General features: G+C 50.0%; 1 pseudogene; it reads right to left on the minus strand.

The window, feature by feature from the left end:
- Positions 1-1,847: 1,847 nt before the first annotated feature.
- On the minus strand, positions 1,848-16,803 carry LOC139702906 (ruvB-like 1; annotated as a pseudogene).
- Between the last annotated feature and the right edge of the window lie 1,580 nt (positions 16,804-18,383).

Consider the following 18,383-nt stretch of genomic DNA (forward strand, 5'->3'; position numbering starts at 1 on the left):
TGGACAGAGCAGCACCCTCTGAAGACACCTGCTGGCCAGGCCAGGGACCCTGGGAGGGGGCTGTGAGCAGGGCTCCCCAGCAGAGGGTGCCATGTATCCATGTGGAGCCCTCGGCCAGCCAGGCAGGACCCAGATAGGGGACCCAGTGAGGGGACCCATTGATAGGGACCCAGGGAGGAGATCCAGTATGGGGAACCAGCGAGGGGACTCCTACAGTATCAGGTGGTGGCTGAAGGGCCCCCGGCCCCCAATGCTACTCAGGGTGCCCTGAGCTCCCCCAGCAGCTGGCCAGACTGACACCAGCTGCCCCCAAGCTGCAGGAGGTACTTTCACCCTGATCTTGTTCAGTCACGTCAGGGGACTTGGGGGGACCACACAATGCTGCCCATGAACCTGGGTCATTCACTCAGATCCCAAGGGCAAGGGAGCACCCAGTGGCAGGGACTCGTGGGTGGCCTAGTGCTGTGGTCCCCTAGCTCCTGAGATGGGGCTTCTCCATTGAGAGCCACTGAATTTCCCACTGTCTGTCACTCAGCAGCCAGTCTGGGCAAATGGGGGGGTCACTTCTGGCTCTAGCCGTCCTGAGACACTTGGACCACAGGGTTCTTTTCTAATTCCTGCCCCAGCATGCATTCTCGGGGACTCGTCCCCATAGCCCTCGGCTGCTGGGGTGGAAGAGGCCCTCCTGCCACCTTTGCTGAGAAGACCCAGGCCCAGCTCCTGTTGAACCAGGAAGACAGAAAACCCTGAGGGCGCCACCTGACCACTGAAGCTGCTGGCACGAGGGGAGGCAGGAGGCCTCCAGCGCAGGGGCCCAGGGAGGAATATCCCCCAGCTGTGGCACAGATAGCAGAGCCACTGTGCTAAAGATGTGTCCACGCCATTCTGCACAAGACCCCCTGTCCCCACAGCCTGGAGTAGCTATACTCAAAGGCAGGCTGAGGCCAGGCAGGGGCCAGAGGCCCCACTGTGTCTCCAGGAAGGTCTTACTGTCCTTACTGGTTTTGTTCCTGGAGAGACCTGCGTTCTCCTCAGTGTTTAGAGCAGCTCAACTCACAGTAGCCAAGCTACAGAACCAGCCTAGGTTCCCCACAGCAGATGGACGGATAAAGAAACTGTGGTCCCTATACACAGTGGAATATTACTCAGCCATAAAGAAGAATGAAATGATGGCATTTGAAGGTCAATGGATGGAGCTGGAGAGGACTGTGCTGCTTAAGTAAGCCAATTCCAAAAAACAAAGGCTGAGTGTCCTCTCTGACATGCAGATGGTGACTCACAATAGGGGAGAAGAGAATAGAATTTCATTGGATGAGACAAAGGGAAGGGAGGGGAGGGACTGGGGGATGCAGGAAAATAAATGGACGTCACTTTCCCATGTTCACATAAGAACACAACCAGGGACACCCCACAGTAGGGCCAGTCACAGGAATGAAAATCATACCCTGTGTAGGTGACATGGCAGGATGCATGCTGCTGTCATGGGGAGCTAAGAAGAACCAATTCAGAGACAAATCTGTGTTCCCACCTATGCCAAGGGACAAGGTGCAATGTCATTCAGTGTCCTCATTGAAGATGAAACGGGCTCTGCTGGCCTCTGGATGCCAGTGTGAGGAAACTGACACTCAGGTCACCAGAGGGGCCCCACCTCCTCAGGCCTTTGCTCCCCACGGGAATGTCGAGCCTCAGAGGCCCATGGAGACCCTGCCCATCAGGGACATGGCAGCTGCGGCCTTCAGTCCCCCTGCTGTCTCCTCCCAGGGGCAACATGCACTCCCTTCATCCCATCCTGACTTGTGACATCATGGGAGGGGACAGAGCCGGGCAGCAGGGACAGCTGGCAGCACCTACCTGATAACACAGTGGCCTCGATTGGAGGCAAAAATCACGATGGGGGCAATGGAAGATTCCAGAGCTCAGTGCAGGGAGTTGAAGCCCTCGATGTCCAGCATGTGCACCTCGTCCACAAACAGCATGCTGGGGACCCTCTCAGCCACGCCCTGGTCGATATACTTGTTCACCACCTTGTTGACCTCGCCTTGGGCAGGGTCCCAGCCAGTGGGGGAAATGTCACCTGCTCTCTTCTCCACACCTAAATTCAATCAAGACCCAACCCTGCAGCCTGGTTCTCCTACTGGCTCTCTGACCCAAGGCTGGGTACTGGACCCATTCCAGGTTTGGTGTCATCATTTGTAAACAAGAATCATGCCAGTTGTGGTGGCACACGCCTATAACCCCAGCAGCCTGGGAGGTTGAGGCAGGAGAATCACAAATTGGAGGCCAGCCTCCACAACGTGGTAATGCCCTGAGCAACTCAGTTGAGACCCTGTCTCTGAATAAAATACAGAATAGGGCTGGGGATGGGACTCAGGGTCAAGAGCCCATGAGTTGAATCCCTGAACCCTCATCTAAAAAAAAATAAAACAGGCATCATCGCCCCCAAATGCCACAAAACGCCTTTTGTGGAGCTGTGTGGGGCACAATGACCAGGAGCTGCCCCATCAAGCCCTGACCCTGATGCCAAGACACCTCATTTGGGAGCTCCAGGGAGATGTGTTTTCAAATGTGAATTCTCCTCTGCTGCACTCAGTCAAGGAGCTCTTTTGGGGGCCGTGCATGACAATGCTTAGGTTAATGAGCTTTCCATCAAGTGCAGTTAGAATCCTCTCCCCAGGAAACCTGAGCAAGGAGGGTCAGAGCAGGCCCAGCCTTGGCCCCAGAAACATCAGCCCTTACAGAACAGCAGGCCCACCTCAGGTCTCAGCCCTCACCTTCCAAACCAGCGCCCCCTGTCATCAGGATGGAGCTGTTCCCAAAGAACCGGTATCTGAGGCCTGTCCTCGCCCAGAGCCATGATGCATGGCTCTCAAAACCAAATTCAGAGACAGATCTGCTCTTGGCCACTCATGGAGGAGCTTAGGCTGCTGCAATGCCTCAAGGCAACAGTGGATTCATGTTGAACTTACATTTTCAGGGAGTAAAGTGGTAATGGTCCGGAGAAGGACACAAAATTAGGGAAGAGCCAGGCGCGATGGCACATGCCTGTCATTCCAGCAGCCAGAGAGGCTGAGGCAGGAGGATCACAAGTTGGAGGCCAGCCTCAGCAACCTAGCAAGGGCCTAAGCAACTCAGCCAGGCCCTGTCTCTAAATAAAAAATAAAAGTGCTGGGACGGGGCTCAGTGGTCGAGGGCCCCCAAGTTCAATCACCGGCATCAAAAAATAAATAAATAAATAAGTCCATAAAGGAGCAAGGGAGACCCACTCCCTGGTGTCAAATTCGGCACCTTTCTGGGACCTCAAGAGAAGCAGATGCTGACCTCTGTGGGGCCAGAGCACACAGTGTGGCCATGGCTTCTAAAGGGAGTGAAGACCCAGAGCCACGCAGTGGGAGGCGCTCAGAGCCAGGAGCTTGTCAGAGAAGGGCTTCAACTTGGCTCCAGGCTTTGGCTTTGCCATGTGTCCTACCTGTGATCTCTGTCTTCTTTGGCTTCATCAATTGGCCCATCATGGACAGGACATCTTGTCCCCCTGTACCTGAGAGGACTTTCTAAGGCAGCTACCAAAGCTCATCCTCCTTCCTCCTGTGGGTCCCTGATGTCACTCAACTTGGAGGCCTGAGGTGGACAGGCCCAGCACACTCCCCTAGAAAGGATGAGGGGCTTCTGAACTCAGAGGGATCCCCTTGAGGTTTCCCCTGACCTGCAAGAATCAAGCAGAGTCGTGCGCGGTGGAACATGTCTTTAAAAATCCTGGCAATTTGGGAGGCTGAGATAGGAGGACCACAATTTGGAGGCCAGCCTAAGAAACTTAGTGAGGTCCTGAGCAACTCAGAAAGACCCTGTCTCTAAATAAAATATAAAAAGGGCTGCGGATGGGGCTCCATGTGTAAGCACCCTGGGGTTTAAGCTTCAGTACAAAACAAAACAAAAAAACCTCCGGCCAAGAAAGAAGAAACTCCAATCTCAAGAGTCTCTGGCCTCTCCTGGGAAAAGCTCCAAGGGACTAAAAGAAAAACCAGATTCCCAGCAGAAAGCCCGTTCCTGGTGGGGAGGAGGAGGCCCCTTCAGGATGAAGAGCAAACCTGACTCTCTGTCCAGTGGGGCCCAGAGCAGCGCCAGCTGGGAGCTGGAGGATTTGGAGCTCTTGCTCTAAAGAGGCCAGAGCCTCCGTGAGGCTGTCTGAAGCCCTGTGAAGGCTCCCGCCAGGAACCCCCAGCCCGGGGTGGAGAGCAGCCCCCAACAGGATGGCAGGCGGCCAGGGGCAGACAACGCCCAGAGATCAGCGGTGACAGCATCTGGACATTGGGACAAAGGGGCCAAAGCTCATGTCGTGCTCATTGCTGAGCCTCTCAGAGGGCTTTCAGGAGGACAGCACGGCCCTGACAACTGGTTCCCAGGGCCTTGGGCATGCGCTGGCCCAGCAGAGCCTGTCCCTGGGGCCTGGTGTTGGCCACTTCCAGGTCATGCAATATCCCATTCTGGATGACCTCCTTCTTCTTGTGCATGTCGCCCTTGGGCAGGGCATGTCCTCATCGGCCTCCAGGGCGAACTCCGTGGCCTCTGCCTTTGCCAGCAGAGCCATGGGGCACCGGGACCACACAGAGCTCAGTGACAGCCAGGTCTCCGCTGCCCACCGAGGGCCCCCAACAGCAACCTCTGCCTATGCCCCACAGCCGGGGGCCCCGCTTTGGCTCCCAGACCCGCCCGGGCCACACCTGAGACTTTCTGGAAGATTCTCTCCCCTTTCATTTCACTCCTGATAAAGGAGCATCCAGGGGACTCACTGGAGCCGGGGTCCCGGGCTTTTCTAGGTGGTGATTTATGGGTGACACGAGGCCTTAGGCTCATTCATGCACCAGAGAGGTGCAGCCACCATGGGACGCAGCAGCAGATAGAGGACGAGCCACCTGGTGCAGTCCCCAGGTTTAGGACTCAGGGAGGGACACCAGGGAGATAAAGGAAAATGGAAGATGCTGCCTGGTGCAGCGGGAAGGGACAAAGGCTGTCTGGTCCCTGTCCCCAACAGGGTTTGCATCTTGCACACTCTGCCTGCTTAAGTCATGAGGAGAGGAAGACAGAGAAATCCAAGGTGACTTAGGTAAAGGGGCAGCTGCTGACCTTCCCCCACCCACCACCAATGAGCAAAGTGACACCCTAGTTACCCAGTTGTCCCCCTGGCAGACCCTCATGTGTAACACTGTCCCCGGGGAGCATACCTTCACAGCCCCGATGTTGGCCTCCATGTAGATGACGTCATTGGCCTCCACTTGCTCCTTCTGCAGACTTTAAAAAATGCTGGAGTTCAGCTAAAACCAAACCAAACCAGACAAAGGGGGACTCAGACCACCCTGATGCATGTTCCAGTTCCTCCTGACCCCGAGGGAAGGCACCTTTCCGGAAGAGACCTGAGAGGCCAGGCACAGCAGTGCACACCTGTCATCCCAGGGACTCAGAGGCTGAGGCAGGAGGATCACCAAGTTGGAGGCCAGCCTCAGCAACTTAGCAATGGGAGACTCTCTCTCAAAACAATACAAATCAAAATAAAAAGGGCAGGCTTCTGGCTCCCTGCTTAAGCACTACGGGTTCCGTTCACAGGACTAAACATTCATGGGAACGAGGTCCCTTGGAAGGTCATGACAATATTCTAGAATTAAGATGGGGAGTGTAAACAATGTCATGCATCAAAATCCTGTGTGCTACACAAACTTAAAATGGGTGGATCATGTTCACAACTGCACCCCAAGAGAGCTGCCAGAAGCTCAACAGGACCTGGCCTCTTTGGCCTCGTTGGGGCACTGTGCAAACAGGAGCAGGATTGGGGAGTCCCTAGGCAAAAAATTCATAAGCCTCCTTCAAACTCAGACACTTCACAACTCCACACAACACACCTGAGGTCCTTCTGTCCCAGTATCTCATCCATGTGGAAAAACTGCCCAGAAGGACATGAGTTTTTGGGGGGCTGGGGGTACCAGGGATTGGGCTCAGGGGCCCTCAACCACCAAGCCCCATCCCCAGCCCTGTTTGGCATTTTATTTAGAGTCAGGGTCTCCCTGAGTTGCTTAGGGCCTTGCTTTGGCTGAGGCTGGCTTTGAACTTGCGATCCTCCTGCCTCAGCCTCCCAAGCTGCTGGGATCAGAGGTGGGTAGCACCTTTGTTTTGGAAGACAATTTTCCTCTTCTCTGTTAGGCTCATTTCTTTGAGAAGCTGGTCGAAGCAGAGTGATGGATGGCTCAAATTTCCACTGTGTTTCTGTGTCCTCTCTCCTACAGGGAAGAGGACAATTTTTCTCTTTTCACCTCAGGCACTTTTATTCGGTTGATTTTCCAGAAGAACTTTCTCAAGGTGTTATTCTTGAGAAGGGGCCACCTTCTCAGAACCTCATTAATCCAGGATGGACAGGATGTGATGAGGGATTAAAGAGAGAAAGACAGGTTGTGGAGCCAAGCTCCTGAGATGAAGGCCCCATTAGGAAACAGAAAAATAGCCCTTGGAAGAAGTGACATTTTCATGATCTCCATAAAGCTGTGACCAAGAAACTACCTCAGAGGATCAAAGAATCATCAAGTTATAAAAGGGGGAAAGATGGAGAGATTCTATGGTGGATGGAGAGTGGTCTAGAGATGAGAAACTGAGCCCCAGAGAGCTCAGAGGACATGCAGGTGTTACCCAGCACCAGAGGACTCGCAGTCACCCTGGCCCTCAGCCAGCACTGGACACAGGATGACTGTGGAGCCTCTTTCTGAGCCTGAAGACTTGATCTGGAAAACAGGGGAAATGAGATTCTTGGCACCTGCACACACGGGCACACAGCTGTGATGAGCCACAGGTAAAACACCTCCCCAAGCCCACAGTAGGGGACCTGGCCATGCAGCAGGGGAGGTACAGAGCTAGTGTGAGTCAGTCATAACACGGTGGATGAGTAAAAACATTATGAAAAAGAAAGAAAAAAGAAAACAAAATTATGTCCACTTCGACTTTTTGGGGAGGTGAGGGGGCAGTTTGGGGATTTGAACCCAGGGGTGACTTATACCTGAGCCACATCCCCAGCCCATTTTGTATTTTATTTAGAGACAGGCTCTCACTGAGTTGCTCAGGGCCTTGACTAAGTTGATGAGGCTGATCTCCACCTTGTGATCCTCCTGCCTCAGCCTCCTGAGGGGCTGGGATGACAGGCATGCTCCACTGTACCTGGCTGGCCAATGGTTGTCATTTGGGGGATGAGATGGCATTAACAATTTCTTGACTTAACCACACAACTCACAGAAGCAATGAAAAAAGAAAGACCTACCTTATGAAGGGACCTATGTCCTAGTCCTTACGAGGTGTCCCTTTATACTACACGGTGTTATCCTGAGTGTCCCATATGGCATCAACAGTGCAGAGGCCAAGGAAAGGGGGACACAGAGGTCACACCACCTGCCCGTGCCACAGTGCTGAGGACAGGGCTCAGGACAGCCTCAGCAACTCAGTGAGGCCCTGATCAACTCAGGGAAACCCTGTCTCCAAATAAATTCAAAACAGGGCTGGGAGGTGGCTCCGTGGTTAGGATCCCCAGGTTCAATCCCTGGTGCCCCTCCTCAAAAAAAAAAAAAAAAAAAAAAAAAAAAGGTCGCTGCTCTCCCGACAAATGGGGAGGCCACAGAAGACTTCTGCTGGCAGGTGGCCATCAGGATCCCTGTGAGCTGATATGGAAATATCCCAAAGGCAGAGACACACAGCCACATGATCAGACACTCAGGCCACTTCCTTCGGTTCAAGGGGGGCATTATCTTATCACCCTATCCCTTGCCTTCTCTTCTCCAGAAACCCAACCAGGACAAGGACACTCAAGACTGGAAGCTAAGGGCCAGCTCTCCTCTGCCTGTGATCCACCTGAGAGCCTATAATTGGGGCTTGTGGAAAACATCCAACAGGGAAGCCACATTCTGTGTTTGATGAACCAAATTCACAGCTCCTGAACCCCAAAACAAACTTCCCAAACAAAGCCCGAAGCAGCTGTGCACACCTTGAGTCCAAGTAGCTGCAGAGGCTGAGGCTGGAGGATCATGGGTTAGAGGCCAGCCTCCACAACACTGAGTCCCTGAGCAACTCAGGGAGACTCTGTCTCTAAATCAATGCAAAATAAGGCTGGGGACGGTGCTCAGGGGTCGACGGCCCCTGGGTTAAATCCCTGGTACAAAAAAAAGAAATTTTCCAGACAACATGAAGGTATCAGAAAACTCTATCAAGCTTGGAAAATTCTGGGCTTTTAAGCCTACTTTGATTTTTTTTAATAGAACCATTTCTATTTTGCAAAGAGGAAATTCCTCCAAATGGAATGCCTGCCCATACTCACTGTGAGGGGACAGTGACATTAAATTTCTCCAGGAGAGGAAGAAAAGCATCCCCAACTCTCAGCCACTCATATTTGTCTAGAAGTTTCTTGGTGGTGACAAGTAGACAGAGGAAGGCCCAGTGGACCATGGGCCCAGCTTTTGGCCAAGAGAGAGGCTGTGGGCGCTGTCTCTGGCCAAGACAGCACAAAGGACACAGGTTTCATCTGCTGGCTCAGGTTTCTAAGTCCCTGACAGGGACTTTATCACATCAAGGAAGTGGCACAGACGGGGACAGATGACCCTCTCTCCCTCTCTCTGCAGCTTTGCAGGAATTCAAAGATGTGGGAAAAGCAGGCTTCTGTCTGAGGGGACACCACAGCTTGCCCTTTATTCTGTGGCAGGATCTAGAAATTTCTCCTCACCTGCTGCCACCAAAAGCCCTGCTGTGTCCCCCACCACACCACTCCAGGGGCCACTCCCATCAAATGTGCCTGGTGACCTCTACTTTTTCAAATTTTAAAGCATTTCAGTTCCCACTGAGCCATTGAAATACAAGCAACTGTGTGAAGGCCAGTTTTATCAGGTTTTTGTCTCACAAAAATGGGGGTTTAAAATTTTTTTTTTTAAGTTGTAGATAGACATAATTTCTTTATTTTTTCAATTATTTTTATATGGTGCTGAGGATGCAACCCAGGGCATCACACATGCTAGGTGGGTGCTCTACCACTGAGCCCCTGACCCATCCCAGAAAAATGGTGTTTTTTAAATTTAAGTTCTTAAAATATTAATATCCAGGTATTTGAAAGGTAGTAATATCTTACTTGTCACATATTTTTCTTGGTTCCTTTTTGTACCAGGAATGGAATTCAGGGGCCCTGAACCCTGAAGCACCATCCCCAGCCCCTTTTATATTTTATTTAGAGACAAGGTCTCACTTAGTTGCTCAGGGTCTGGCTAAGTTTCTGAGGCTGGCCTCCAACTTGCTATCCTGCTGCCTCAGCCTTCTGAGCTGTTGGAATATGGTTCATATGTTTAACTTATGAGTTGAATAAAATCACTGGCACATGTTTAAATAAGGAAAAGTAATCCAGGCACCGTAGCACACATCTGTAGCCATAGTTACTCAGCATACTGAGGCAAGAGGATGGTTTGAACCCAGGAGTTCCAGGATTGCCTGGGAAACATAGTGAGATCCTGAAAAATAGGACATGAAAAGGGAAAATAAAAGAAGATATGAAGAAAAAAAAAACAATAGAGAGAAAATTTTTAAACGTAAAACCCAGTTGTATACATGTATAATCCCAGCATCTCAGGAGGCTGAGGCAGGAGGATCGAGAGTTGGAGGCCAGCTTCGGAAACTTGGCGAGACACTGTCTCTAAATAAAATATTAAAAGGGCTGGGGAAAGGGCTCAGGGGTGAAGTGCCCCTGGGTTCAATTCCTGGTACCAAAAAATAAAAATAAAAAGCCTAAGTTCAATGTGACACAAAGCTTAGCTTCTAGACACAAGTTCAGAATTAGAACTCTTCAGTTCAGCATTAGTGTCACACAGGGGCTAGGGTGGCTCAGCAGCCATGGTCTCAAAAGGAGAGAGAGAGAGAGAGAGAGAGAGAGAGAGAGAGAGAGAGAGAGAGAGAGAGAGAGAGAGCCTGCCCCATACTTGAGTGCTTATAGGGACCTGCTGGGGAAGATCAAAGGCAGAGCCAGTCCCACAAAGAGGAACCACAGGAAGATAGAGTGCCAGCCACGGGGGTACCAGGTGGCTGTGGGGGGTGAAACAGCGTCCCATGATGTCTCCCCACTTCCAAATGCTGCACCCTCCTACTGCGTTTTCTTTCCTTCAGCATTAAATCAAAAGTTCCCCAAGTAGACTGCTTAGTCTTTTTATTTATTTATTATTTATTTGGGTACCAGGGATGGAATCCAGGGGCCTTCGACCACTGAGCCCTGTCCCCAGCCCTTTTTATATTTTATTTAGAGGCAGAGTCTTGCTGAGTTGCTCAGGGCCTCAGTAAGTTGCTGAGGCTGGCCTCCAAATTGTGTTCCTTTTACCTCATCCCCCTAAGCTGCTTGGATGGCTAGCTACTCTTGCCTGTCTTGTCAACAGCACCAAAAGAACATGAGCATTTTTAAGATGAAAGGATTCAAAGCACCGGAGAAGAAACAGCCATCTTTCTCACTGATGTGATACTCACCAATAGCCCTGCGGAAGTTCTCCATCAGCACCTCTGTCTTCTTGATCTTCATGAAGTAAACTTTGCTCCCCACCAAGGAGCAGAAAGGCACCTTACTCCCCAGCTCCTGTGCAATCGCCAGAGAAAGGGCTGTCTACAGAGGCAAGAAAGGAAAGGTTTTCATTTTACAGTCTTGAAAACATAATTCAAACCCATCTATAAAAATATTTATTCAAGAGGCTGAACATGGTATTGCACACTTGTGATTCCTGAGACTCAGGAGGCTGAGGCAGAAGGATGGCAAGGTGGAGGCCAGCCTCAGCCACTTATCAATACCCTGGGCAACTCAGTGATACCCTGTCTCTAAATAAAATATATAAGTTTGGGGAATGGGGCTCAGGTGTTAAGTGCCCCTTTGTTCAATCCCTGGGACCAAAATAAATAAATAAATAAACAACACTAACAAATCAGGAAGGATTTATTACATGACCTTTATTTTATGTTAAAAGGCCAGAAAATAATGGATAATACATGAGGCCAAATCTGTAAGCGGTGGCTTGGTCTGCACAAGCTCCCCCTGACAGTGCCCTGTGGTCAATTATAAATTGATGCTCAGTAACATAACTTTGGTTGGCAGATGCTAAAGAGAACCTGGTGAAACAGACATGTCATCAAATACCAAGTTTTAGAAAGCATATGCTCTCAAGTGGGTCCAGGACTGGGAAATGCCATGGCCTCTGAGTGCCATTTCATCCTCCCTCATCTCTGAAATAAGAATGAGGTCAGACCCTAGGTGTGTAGGCCAAGCAGAGCCTCCTGAGATGCTGAGGGCCTCACTAAGTTGCTGAGGCTGGCCTCCAACATTAGATCCTCCTGCCTCAGCCTCCCAAGCTGCTGGAACAAGGCCAACTGAAGCTACTGCTTCAAAGATGGACCAGGGAAGGCTCCTCTTTTCAATGCCCGTTTGGTTTCAGCTCTGAGCAGCCGACATGGGGGATGATCAGCGAATGCTGTCAGGAAAAATCCACTAGCCCATGGCGCAGAGATTGGTTCTAGTTCTGATCTTCTCCCTGTTTTCTAGGGTGGTCTTGAGCACACAATAGTGCTAATGCTGGACAGCCTCATCTGGCGAACTAAAATACTGTTTAGATTACAAGAAGCCAACAAGCTGCCCACAGGATGGTTTGATTGGGACCACGTAGTTTTATATGTGCCTTTAAACTTGGCTTTTGTGGGGGGGGGGGATTGAACGCAGGGGCCCTCAACCCCTGAGCCCCATCCCCAGCCCTATTGTGTATTTTATTTAGAGACAGGGTCTCCCTGAGTTTCTGAGGGCCTCGCTTCTGCTGAGGCTGGCCTCAAACTCGCTATCCTCCTGCCTCAGCAACCCAAGCCAGCCACTGGGATTAAAGGCATCTTCCACCATGCATAGCTCTTGCCATTTTTTGAACCCTAGGAACTTTCCTGTTAAAATCCAACTATTTGGTTTCTGTTGAGAAACCAGGTCTGGACACAGTGGCCCTCTTTTAGTGAAAGGGCACCACATCCTTGGGCTTGAGCAAGTCACTTTACTTACCTCGCTGCCCGAATGCTTAGGCACCTGAGTTGGCAAGCCCAAAGCATGTGTTCTAATAGCAAAGGGAAAATGAACACAGAGGGATGCGATTCCAACACCATGAGGCCCAGGGGAGGCCACAGGTGGCAGTGCTCATCTGTTTTATTTTGATGTTCCTGGGAATGGAACCCAGAGCCTTGTATGTGCCAGGCAGCTGTCCCACCACTGAGCCTCAGGCCCAGCTTTTCTTATTTAGAGACAGGGTCTCACTGAGCTGCTGAGACTGGCATCCACGTTGAGATCATCCTGCCTCAGCCTCCCATGTTGCTGGGTTTACAGTTGTGAGCCACTGTGCCTGACTGTTCCCTGTTCTTTCACAGCCCCCAACTCCCCATTCTCAGTTTCCAGTGTCAAAGACAGTGCCCACTAGCCACTGAACAGCATCCCTGCCTCCTTCCACCTAATACTGAAGGGGTGACCATTACCCTTCCATTCAAATAGAAACAATACTTGGTTAAGAATGGCTCCTTTTCTGTCCAGCTTTCTCCAATTAAAAGCTCATGGAAGGTGCTGGGCTGGGGCTGGGGCTCAGTGGTGGAGCACCCGCCTAGCATGTGCAGGGCCCTGGGTTTCTTCCTCCATGTGACATAATAATAAATAAATAAAACAAAGGTATTCTGTCCAACTACAACTAAAAAACTATATTATAAAAAAGAAACTCATGGAAGAAAGGCACATATACCTACCCTTTCCTATGGAGCTCTTTATATCTCACTGATCTTTCCATAGCCTGTCATCTTGAAAGTCTAACTTGTATTTTTTTAATATTTTAATATTATCAGGCCTCCCAGCTGATCAATCACTACCCACCAAGACACATCCCAGACCTTTATGTTGTTTATTTTTGAACAGGGTTGCATTATTCATATTTATTTTTAAATTTTTTTTTCTTCGAAACAAGTTTAATTTTGTTCCAGCCCTAAATTGGGGGAAGAACTTAAATCTTAAAAAATTCTCAAAAATCAAGCCATTATAAAGTTAAGCACCCCTCCCCTTAGCAATAAATATTGAACTGATATAGGTGACGGAACTAATATAACTGATTTAGGTGTAGATGGACACAACACAATGCTTTTATCTTTATGTGGTGCTGAGGATCAAACCCGGGTCCTGTCCATGCTCTGCGAGCCCTCTACCACTGAGCCACAATCCCAGCCTGCTAACTTGTATTTTATGGATTAAGAAACTGAGAGCTGGGTGTGGGGGTGCACTCCTGTCATCCCAGCAGCTTGGGAGGCTGAGGTGGGAGGATGGCTAGTTGGAGGCCAGGCTCAGCAACCTAGCAAGGCCCTGAGTAACTCAGCAAGACCCTGTCTCTAAAATAAATACAAAAATGGCTGGAGATGGGGCTCAGGGGTTAAGCACCTGAGTTTGATCCCTGGAAGCCCCCCCCAAAAAAATAGGAGAGTCTTTTCTCTGCTTTTTGGGTACAGCCTTGCAGTGCAGGTTGTTTGGCAGCATCGCTGGCCACTAACACTGGAGTCCCCACATCATGTTTTGAAAACCACAAGAGACGACTCTCCAGATAGTGGCAAAGATCTTCTGGAGGGCAAAACCAGCCCAGGTTGAAAATCACTGCAGAGCTAATCTCACCTAGCTGGACTTCCAGAAAGAGCACACAGAGAACAGGAACAGGCCACAGCTCAGGGGTTCAGAGCTGGCGACTGTCCACACCAACGACACCAAACAGTGAGTCTCAGAAAGCCCTGTGGACATTAAGAAAGGGAAATCAGGGGAGGGCGCCCTATCCAAAAGTACCTCCAAAACATCCAGAAAGGAAGGTTCCAACCCTGAAAATCAGACTTCTTAAGAGCAACACTGGAAGACAAAAAGTACCAAATAACACTGAGTAAAACAGCACTGAAGGAAACAGCTATCATGCTGGTGCTGTGGCGCAGGCCTGTCATCCCAGCAGCTCAGGAGGCTGAGGCAGGAGGATCAAGAGTTGGAGGCCAGCCTCAGCAAAAGCGAAGCCCTAAGCAACTAAGTGAGACCCTGTCTCTAAATAAAATGTAAAAAGGACTGAGGATGGGGCTCAGGAGTCGAGAGCTCCTGGGTTCAATTCTTGGGGTTCAATTCTTGGTAACGCCCCCCCCCAAAAAATGGAAGACGACTTGGACAAGCTAATGTTCCTGTAAGTGCACACTGTATAGCATTCCAGCCTCAAAAAACTTCCCCCAGACTCAAGACTTCTTCATCCACCATCAGACACCACACAACACACCCTGGCAACTCCATATGTACAACTTCAAAATTAGAATTCAAGCTTTTTTCACAGATGATTGTGTTTCTGCTTCTGAAAGGTCAAGTGGCCTGCCCCAGGCCTCCCAGCTGATCAATCAATACCCACCAAGATGTAGCCCAGACCTTTATGTTGTTTATTTTTGAACAGGGTCACATTAAGTCACTTAGAGCCTGGTGAAACTGCTGAGGCTGGCCTCCAACATGTGATCCTCCTGTCTTAGCCTCCAGAGTCACTGAGATGACAGGCAGGGGCCACCACCCCTTCTAAGAGCCCACTTCTTTACATACAAGAGTGCAGGCTCCTACTCTCCTGTGCCAAGAGGCCCTTCCAGAGAACAAGCCATGCCCAGACCAGGAGCTCTGGGAAGCCTGAGGATCTGGCCAATCCCCTTGCAGATCCCAACAAGCTCCACCATGTGTCCTCTTTTGTCCCCTGGAAAGCCCAAATCGGGGGGAATTATCAAACCCTCTGCCCAATTCCAGCATTTATAATCAGTCAGCAGTTTGAAGCTCAGACTCAACTGAGCCCTTTTGTGCCATCAGGAGACTTCCTGTTTCTCTGCCCAGAAAACACTAGAAGCCCCTTGAAGATCAAAATTGTGTTTCTGTTATTTGTCAATCATGCACGTAGCCAAAATAGTGGTGGGCAAATTTCGCATTCAAAAAAATACTGGCTTACTCATTTTCCCCCTCCAAAAATGTGCCACAGAAGATTTTTAAATATTTTTTTAATTGTGCATGGACATAATATCTTTGTTTCATTTTTTTAATATTTATTTTTTAGTTGCAGTTGGACACAATACTTTTATTTCACTTATTTATTTTTATGTGGTGCTGAGGATCGAACCCAGGGTCCTGCACATGCGAGGCGAGCACTCTACCACTGAGCCACAACCACAGCCCGTCACAATTTTTTACGAGGCCCTGGACCAACAGAAATGGATTTTCAGCTGGGCGCGGTGGTGCATGCCTATAATCCTACCACTCAGGAGGCTGAGGCAGGAGGATCACGAGTTGGAGGCCAGCCTCAGCAACATAGCAATACCCCCAGCAACTTTAGCAAGACCCTGGCTCTAAATAAAATACAATCATGGGAAGTGACTCAGTGTTGATTGCCCCCAAGTTCAATAACTGGTTAAAAAAAAAAAAAAAGAAGAAGAGAAAAGAAAAGGAAAAGAGATACATTTCCCAAGCAAAGGAGACTTGAAAGAGTTCAAGGACCATCCCAGAGACCAGACCCCTCTTAGGACTTTCCCCTCCCTCTGACCAGGATGATTTTCATTCTAGAAGTATGAGTTGAGATCAGATTCCCTTCTTAAACACACATGTGACCCACGTTGCTAAACAAAGACTAGTTAAGATGCATATTCCAACTGGCTTTTGAGAATCGTCCTCTTGGGCAGCAGAAATCAATGAGAACACAAGCACCTTTCCAGTTCCCAGGGGTCCGGCCCACAGCAAGGCTCTTCCTGTCATTTTCCTGCTTTCAATTAATTCTTCTATGATGTCACATGCCTGCAGCACAGAGGGGAGAAATGGTCACTATTACTGTGTTTCAGTGGGGAAAAAATGCAGTCCCTGGTCCAAACAATTCACAGACTCGTCCAACCAACCCTGAGAGCCAGCACCCTCCAGGCACAGCTCTGGGTGCCCAGACAGTGGAGGTGAGAGAGGAAAGTCTGCTGGGCACAGTGGCCCTCACCTGTGATCCCAGGGACTCGGGAGGCTGAGGCAGGAGGATCTCAGTTCAAAACCAGCCTCAGACAAAGTGAGGCCCTGAGCAACTCAGAGAGACCCTGTCTCTAAATAAAATGCAAAATAGGTCTGGGGAGGGGCTCAGGGGTTTAGGGCTCCCCCCGCCCTCCAAAAAAGACATAGACAAGAAACCAGAGGCTTTTCTTTGGCCCTTTCTGTTACTAGGAGGTTCCAAGGCCACAGTCACAAGCTCATATAAATTGCAGGTTTCTGTAGCTGCTCAGCCTCCAGGGAGACCATGGGCCATGACTCTAGGGTACAGCAGCTTAGAGGTGGTGGAGTGCAAACCTCCAGCTGTCATTACTAAACTCGGTGGCCTATAGATAGGCCATTTTTTTTTCTGCAAATAATAATAATAATAATAATAATAATAATAATAATAATTAAAAATACCATAACTGAAGGGACTTGGTACAGTTGCCACTTAACAAAAGTAGAACTTACTGGTAAAAGGATGGTTAGGGTTAGGGCACGATGGTGCAGGCCTGTCATCCCAGGGCACCTGGAGGCTGAGGCAGGAGGACTGTAAGGTGGAGGCCAGCGTCAGCAGCTCAGCCAGATCCTGTCTCAGAATAAACACAAAAGGGGCCACAGTGTGGTTCTGTGGGCAGCGCCCCCGGGGTCAACGCCGGGCACCAAAGTGACACTGAGTCGGGGCGAATGCCGGGAAGGTCCCCACGCCCCCCAGCCCCGCCCGCCATCCCTCTCATGCATTCTCCTGGCCCAGGAGCCCCGAGGCCGCCTGCTTGACCAGGGCACTCTCGTTGAGGCCCAGCCCCTTCCCGTGGCTGTGCGAGGCGATGCGCGGCATCTTCGTGGTGCTCTCCACCTCCTCGATCTTCAAAGTGCCAGCCAGAGCCCAACCAGTGCAGGAGCCACTACCCTGCACCCGCCCAGGGGTTACCAAGGGCCATTACAAGGGCGGCTGGCAAGAGCCCGCCTCTGTCGGTGCCCCATTGGAGGATATTGGAACACCGCCACTCTCCATTGGCTCAGGCATGTGCTCATCGCAGCTGCCGGTAGAGCTCCGCCCACACACTTCCCGCTGTGTCTCTGGGTTGACTTCCCTGGCAACAGGTTCTTCCAGCTAGCTCTGAGGGTGTGATTGCAGAAGGAGGGAGCCAAGAGTTTTGCTGCCTGGCTGAGGAGCTGAGCCCAGGGGGTGGGTGGCCCCGAGGAGCATTATTCTGGGTGTTTATTTGGTACCAAGGATTAAAACCAGGGGCTCTAAATCACTGAGCCCCAGCTCCAGCCCATTTTGTATTTTATTTAGAGACAGGGTCTCATTAAGAATCTTAGAGACTTGCTAAGTTGCTGAGGCTGGCCTCCAACTAGCGATCCTCCTGCCTGAGCCTCCAAAGCCGCTGGTATTAGAGGTGTGCGCCACCATGCCTGCACCTACTCAGAATCTTAATAAATGAGTGAGAATTTATCAGAAGCAAATGGCATTGCACCATTTTGCAGATGAATAAAATGCATCCAGAGAAATACAGAACTTCCAGGGATAAGTGAGTTCACAGGAGGGTGAAGACACGCCCGAGATCCAGCCCAGCTGTGGGGGCTCCTGACTCCCATGTGATTTCTTTGTCCTCTCTAGTCTGACTTTAAAATCTAATTATTTTATTCTAATCATTGACATCATTATTGAGTCAATGTTTGCCTCTATCCCTATACTGCTTTACATTATGAAGGTGGAGAACACATATTTACCATTTTAATTTTAATTTTGGAACGTGGTACACAGTCTACAAACAAGCTTCTAGATAAGACTTCTGATGAATTCAAAGAAAGTTCTAGAAGATATCCCCCTGCACACGCACACACACGGTTGAATCCATGCTCTTTAGTTTTATACTATGGATTGAACCCAGAGGCACTTCACCACTGAGCCCCATCCCCACTCTTTTTTTATGTTTTATTTACAGTCAAGGTCTCACTGAGTTTCTTAGGGACTCACTAAGTTGCTGAGGCTGGCCTCCAGCTTGCAATCCTCCTGCCTCAGCCTCCCAAGTCACCGGGATGACAGGAATATGCCATTGTGCCTGGCTTCAATTATATTTTGTATCCACTAATAGGTACTAAAATGCCAGATCAATGCAATGAAACATACACCAATAATCCTATGGAGAACTACCTTCCAGAACCGTGCACTGGACAAACCATCTATCCCGTCTCTCAGCTTCTCACTCCCATCAAGTTTCACCTTAAGTCCTTCCACCTCTCTTCTCTCCAGCCCAAGACTGAGGCCCTCAGTCACTTGGTTCCCAACTCTTTTGCTCCC

The sequence above is a fragment of the Marmota flaviventris genome, chromosome 19 (assembly GCF_047511675.1).
Source record: "Marmota flaviventris isolate mMarFla1 chromosome 19, mMarFla1.hap1, whole genome shotgun sequence".
Lineage (NCBI taxonomy): Eukaryota > Metazoa > Chordata > Mammalia > Rodentia > Sciuridae > Marmota > Marmota flaviventris.